The following is a 7,482-nucleotide window of genomic DNA, read 5'->3' as shown; positions in this document are numbered from 1 at the left end:
ATACTAATAAAATAAAATTTTTGAAGCAGTATATAAAAAATCATATGGTGTGGTGATATATAGTTAGTTTGGAAAAAACATAGACACTCTATTATGTTAATCTATATCTATATATTATGAGTAATCTATATATAATAATAAATAAATAAATAATCTATCTATTTTTATTTATAACCTGTTGACAAAATACGAGATCCAAATGTCAATTTTTAACAATAAATTATCTAAATGAGTAAACACAAGGTCCAGGAGTTAATTTTTAAAAAATAAAGGGTCCAAACGGGTAATCGGCTAAAATAACCCTTAAGTAAAACATAAATTATGTATATTTATATAATTTACTTTCTATAAAGATTTTTTAACACTTTGAATAAATACATAGTCCAAAGGTTAGTTTTTAAAAATAAAGAGTTAAAATGAGTAATCGGCCAAAATATTGTGTTCAGATAACAGATCTATCTATTCCTATTTTTAACATTTTGACAAAACTTGAGGTCCACAAGTTAATTTTTAAAAATAAAAGTCCTAACGGGTAATCAGCTAAAATACAAGGTTCAAAATGATATGAACCCTTACAAAAAACATAAATTATATATAATTTAATTTTTATAAATAATTTTTAACATTTTAAATAAATATATGGTCCAAATGTTAAATTATAAAAATAAATGGTCAAAATGAGTAATCGGCCAAAATACAATGTTCAAATAATCGATATATCCAATCTTATATTTAACCTTTTGACAAAACACGAGTTCTAAAAGTTAATTTTTAAAACTAAAGGGTTCAAACGGGTAATCGTCCAAAATAAGTCTTACACAAAACATAAATCTCCATATACATAATTTAGATTGTTTATAAAAAAAATTACGTAAAGCGTATAATAATGATAATAATAATAAAAAATAAAAATACATGTACAACAAATTTTTTGAACTTTATTTTCGGTATTTTAATTATTCAGAATTTTTCAAAAACTTGCAAGAGGTTTGATATACAATGGACACTATTATGAAAAAAAATTGTGGTCAATACGCCCTCACGTGTCCATATAAATAACATGTTGTAAGAGTGGGGTGAAAAAAAATCCATATCGTAGCAATCTCCTAAAAGTATTTTAAAATATGTATATTTTGTAATAATTACAAAAGATTGCGCGAAGCTCGGTTATGTTTTCTAGTTTTATCATATTAGTCAGTTGTTTATTTATTCCATAAGGTTTAGTTGCTAGTAGACACAATGCAAATATAGCTTAATTGGTTAACCGACACCACCAATTAAAAACTCATTCTAAAAATAGAATTAAATAAAATAAATCAATTTTAATATAAAAGGAAACAAAAAACTATCCAAATATAATTGTTATGTATAATGTATATCATAACAAAAGTAAGTTTTTCCTTAGTAAAATGTGTATAATAACATAAATGTGTGTTTATTGTATGTATTGTATCAAACCAATTTAATGTAGAGAATAATGTAAATTTTTCTAAAATATAATATTTATTGTGTGCTAAATTTGACCGTTATAAATTTTGTGTCAAATTTAACAACAATGCACTAATTTTATAGTAATCTATTGTAGAAACTCTTAGGTGTTGGTTAGCTAAATTTTTATTTTTTACTTTTACTCTAAAATTTTAAAAAATTATTTTGAAGTAAAGCTATCGATATGTTTCGCTAAGCTTCCACTTTTAGCTTATGAAAAGGTCTTTGTGGAGAAACAACTTCTTATAACTTGGTGGTGGGGAATAGCTTTTTAAGGTAAAAATCTATTTTGTATACTAAATCCAAACAAATCTTATTATTAGAACTTATAGGCTCAAAAGTTTTAAAAAAAAATGGCTTTTGACCAAGCCCTACATATATTAAGGTGATAGTTGACACAACTGTTTAAAATCACTTTTATTATTTATAATTATTGTATTAAGTTGTTCTGCAGATAACACTAGCTTATTTAAAAAGTGTTTTTGTATAAGCTAATAGCCCAAAGCTAAAGTGGAGCTCATCAAGGAAAAACTTTTTAGACTAAAAACAAAAATGTCTAGGAAATTCAACTAAAACATAAAAAATAAAATAAAAACTTGTATGAGTCCTGCCCAACCAAGACCTTAATAGAATGAGGTGTCGAACCTCCAATTTGTTTAGTTTCAAAGTTAATTAATTCAATTTTAAAGTTTTGAAACAAATCAAATTAATTAACTTTAAACTAAATTAATTAATTTTGAAATTAAATAAATCAGATGTCCAAACCCATCATTTTTGCTTGCAAAATTCTTAACACTTCAATTTCCTTTTTTGAGGGAAAATTTGGTCTCGTTAAAACCTCACAAGAGCAAACTCAGTGGGAAAAAACTCTAAGAGAGAAAAGAGTGTCAACGAGATATCATTAATTACATGTGTTAACCTGAATAATAGCATCAATACAATGAGGATGGCCAGACCACCATGCATTATGAGATTTCATAGAGAAAGTTAATTTTGTCAAACAGCGAGCCGCTCCATTAGCTTCTTTAGGACAATATCTAAAAGTAATATCAACAAAATCATTACTTGTTACAATAATATCTCTAACAATGCAGTCTAGATAAGAGGAGTTCAGTCTCTTATTGATGATAGATTTAATGATTGGAACAATCAAATTCAACAACTATATAGACAAGTAAACCAAGCTGCAACATAGGTGAGGACTGTAAAGGATTGCCATTGTTTATGCAATAAGAGGTTTATAAGTAGCCAAAAGAGGCCAAGTGGCCGAGGCAACTGAAGAGCTTTAACAGTCACGCAAAATCATACTAAGACCCACTTTGCCTGGTTGATAAGAGATCGCAGCATCAATGTCGACTTTGAGAAAATGAGCAAGTGAGTGGCACCATCTATTGACAGTTGGGATGCACTGCAATTCAACATTTAATTGAGAGAAATTAGTACTGACATAACACTAGTAATAGTTAAGAGCCCAAGAAACAATCAACTTATCATGTACAAGACTATTCTCATTGACAAAAGAATTACCAAATTAGGATTGATCTCCATGACTTGCTTTTGAGTCTTTCCAGTTTGGCAATTAGTGACAAATTTGAGGAAATCTTAATACTTCAATTTCAGTTGGATCGTAACATTTTAAAAATATAAAATGAAAAATAATTTAGTATTAGTCGATAATTCCAAGGTGGGAGTGGAAACTTCCTTAAAATAATTTATTTAATTATTAATTAATTTTATTTTCAAGAGTACTCATTTCATTGTCAAGGTATCCCTTGCGTGGTGCTAGCAACCATTGACAATATATGTAATGACATTATCAAATCTCTTATGATGCTAATTAAATTAATTGTAGAAAAATGTTGAACTATACCATCATTTTCATAATGCAATTCATTAAATAAATTATTATATGTTTACATAGCAAGGCTAATGAGATGTCATATATAAATTTCAATATAACTTCTTTTACATAAATATTCAACTGATTAATTGATCAACTCATTTTTTTTTCAACTATATCTAATAGAAATAGTAGATATATGCAATTAGAAGTAGTACTGTTCTATCAGCAGTCTAAGGAAAACTTTCTTTATTATTTTTCAAAAAATAAAGTGAAGTAAATTTTGGAACGTTTTTATGCTTATTTTAATTTGACTAAGAAATAAACGAACGTACGATTTGGATGGATATTAAATTACATAGTTGAATAGTTCTCTCTTTAAACCCATTAAGAAACTTCAATACTGTTTTGTTATCACTATTGTTATTATTATAAGTCACTTATATAAAGAAACTAAGTCTAGCTAGCTAGTTATCACCCCTGTTATCAATTGAATTAATAAGTATTTAGGCTAAATAATGGGGGACACATTTTTTTTTAGAAAATGTGTATTGGTAAGAGGCACTAGTGGGATCCACCATCATGAGAGAATGTAATAGTGCCGTTGGTATCATCTAATATTACATTTTATATATTTTAATTTAATAAATATTATGAGATATCGCTGATCCAAAAATGAATCACAATAAACAACACATATAAATACAACTCACCTATAGTGAAATCTCCCAAACCCATTAAATCATGATCGTTGCCAAAATCAATGAAAAAATGGCATGTACTAAACTAATATCACCAACAATTACACAAAAATAAAAATAAGAAGCTCACAGAACATAATTGCTTAAACCACTAAAATGCAGCTAAAATGACAATGCATTAAGCTCCGACCATTGAGAAAACAGAAACTAGAACATTGGTGAGCAAAAGAAGAATTGCAATGTTGAAAATGTGAAAAAGTTAAAAATTTCTCTGATACAATGTAATAAAAAAAATTGTGTTGAATAGAAAAACCAAATGAGATTTTAGTTCCACATTGTTACATTGTTTGTGAGATGTTTTATCTCTCATTCTTAGCCTATATAAGGATACAACGAAGAACATGAGATGTTTTATCTATCATTTTTTGCCATAAATCAATTACTTCGCTAAATTAAATATGTCTAAACTTTACCATACTAAGAATATAAATTTTTTAACTAAAATCATAAACTAAATATAATTAAATACCTTAAGCAATGATTTTTTCAATCTTAAACAACAAGATCATGAATCCTTATATAGGCCAAGAATGAGAGATAAAACCTTTCACACACAATGTGGGACTAAAATCCCATTTAGTTTTTCTATTCAACACAAAAATTCCGACAATAAACTCACTCAAAGAAAAACAACAAAAGAATTAGAACAGAAAAGTATTTGGCAGCGAATCTATTTTAAGAAAATTGTGTGCTACACATGCCTCAAATTTTTTTTTGTTATTATTGTTCATTATAATTATTGTCAAGATTAATTATATTATAGTTATTTATATTGTATTATTTATAATTATAATATTTATGTATTTTTAATTTAATATATATAAATATTGTATTTATTCAATTATTATATCTAATTATGTTATATATTTCCCACAAATAAACAAAGATAAAAATGAAAATAAAATTACAAAACTAACCTTTCAATTTTGAAAAAACTTAATTAAGAACAAAAATATAACTTAATCATAAATTTATACAAAATTATGAAATTGTGTCGTATTTTAAATCTCATATTTTTGTAAACATTTGGAATAAATCCATTAGTTACATAATTTTTACTATTAAATATTTGAACGGCCCAAAATTTTCTACACTCAAAACTTCAAAAAAGGGAAAGAAAGTTTTCTAAACTCAAAAATTTAGACTAAACAATGGAGTCACATTTGTGGAACATGATCAATAGTAGTGCCCGAGTACAATACTACAACTTATGGACATTTTTCAACAAGTACACTTAACAAAACGACATCGTTCAACAGATTTTGGGTATATATATATTGATGTCGTGTTTGACTAATTTAGGAAATATTTCATCAAAACAACCCACAAATATCATATGATTTACAACCCTTCAACGTTGGACACATACGATCTGTAAATGCAATTACACGATGTCCTGTTTCATAATAACCCAATTTCCATATATCAAAATCTATGTTAACAGTATTAAGACCCCAATCACAGTCCTCTTCGTCACGATCCTCTTCTTCTTGTTCATGAAAATCTGGAACCACATACACTTCTTCATCTTCACACTCAATTTTACCAGGCACACCAAGTGTACGACTGATACATGAAAAGCCTCCAATTCCTTGATCCTCAAAATCTTCTGGGAATGGATACCCATCATCATCATTTATTACATATTATTCTCTTTTCGATAATAAATCATTTACAACCTTAATATCTTGTTTACAAGCGCCTTCAACTACAATAATCCTATATTGATCTAACACACCAAACAGATGGCTCTGCCATTTCTTAGAGAACTTAATGAGAGAACCTGCAAGAAATTTGTTCTTACCTTTGTTCGACGCCATTATTATGCTCTGCTCTGCTGTGCACGAAATGATTTGGTTTCGAGGTATTTATAGAGTTCACAAAATGCGTAGCCTACTCAGAAAGATTCACACTACTTCAGTGTTAAGTAAAGTCGAGGTAGCTTCCCTCGCAAGCCAAATTTAACTTTTAAATAATTCAATTTTTTAGAGGGAACTTATTTCACAAAGATTCCATTCGTGTTTGATACGGTGCAAAGTAAAGGAGGGAATGATAATTTAAATCTATTTTTATATTTAATTCAAATTTTAAGGAGGTAAAGTTAATAGTTTGTGTGAGATCTAATTGTATTTTAAGGGTAAAGTGAATTATTTTGTAAACAAGAGTTTAATATTACTTTCATCATTAGTTTCTTTACATTTTACAAGGCAACTCAACTACTCAAAACAGTATTTGATATGTGGTAAAGTAAATGTGAGAATAAGAATCTAAATCTATTTCTATGTTTGATTCAAATTTTAACGTGTTAAAATTAATAATTTGTGTGAGTCTCACTTGTATTTTAAGGGTAAAGTAAATCATTTTGTACACAAGAGTTTAATATTACATCAATCATAAGTCTCTTTACATTTTTTAAAGCAACTCAACTACTCAAAATAAACATCCATTTAGAACAACTCCAATATGAGCAACTTGGCTTAAGTGACCACACTTTAATTTTTTTTAATAAATTTAACTAATAGTAAAAAGAGAAAAAAATAATAATAAACCCCCCCTCCACCTCATACAACTTCCCCACCACCTTAGAAGCCGCTTTCCCAACAATTCTTAATGGAGTTAAGAATTACCCATTTATTAAAAAATAAATAAATTATTTGATGGGTTGACTTCAATTATTTTATTTTATATTCTTTCATAATTTTCTGGAAAATAGTGTATTTAAACAAAAACTATTTTAACATGTGTTTCATATATTTTTGGATTTATTCCAATTTGGCCTCCTCAATTTTAGATAAATACAACAATGCACTCGGGTTTTCATAAATTAAATAAAGGACCTACCTATTTTCTAAAATAGTAAAAAAGTTCTTTAGAATTTGATTTTGGTCCAAAAAAAAAATTCACTAAATTTTTGTTTTATGATAGATTTAAGTTTAATTTTAATTTATTTATATATTAAAGTAAGATTACATTACATATATTAATTCATGTAAAATTATTACAGTTTTTTTATATTTTAAAATTAATTTTTTAAATTTTTTTAGATTTAAGAATACAAAACATTAATTTAAAGAGTTTGAAAATCTGACTATTTCTCTCACCTTCTATCATATATTTAAAAAGTTATTCGGTTCTTATTTCTATTTTTTGGAGCACTCACATCCGGTGTTCTACTTCATTTTTTAAAATACTTTTCTAAAACACATTTTTTTTTTCTATTTTACCTCTAAGTTTTACATTTTACCATACATCAGATTCTTTATTTTTTTTTCTTTATATCATTTAAATATTATATTTTCAAACATTTTTTATTTATTTAAAAAAATCTCTATAACTATCAATAATATTTTTATATATTTTAATGTTTACAATATCTACCCATATGTAATATCA

The sequence above is a fragment of the Humulus lupulus genome, chromosome 3 (assembly GCF_963169125.1).
Source record: "Humulus lupulus chromosome 3, drHumLupu1.1, whole genome shotgun sequence".
NCBI classification, from domain to species: Eukaryota; Viridiplantae; Streptophyta; class Magnoliopsida; order Rosales; family Cannabaceae; genus Humulus; species Humulus lupulus.
This window is presented reverse-complemented; position numbering follows the sequence as displayed.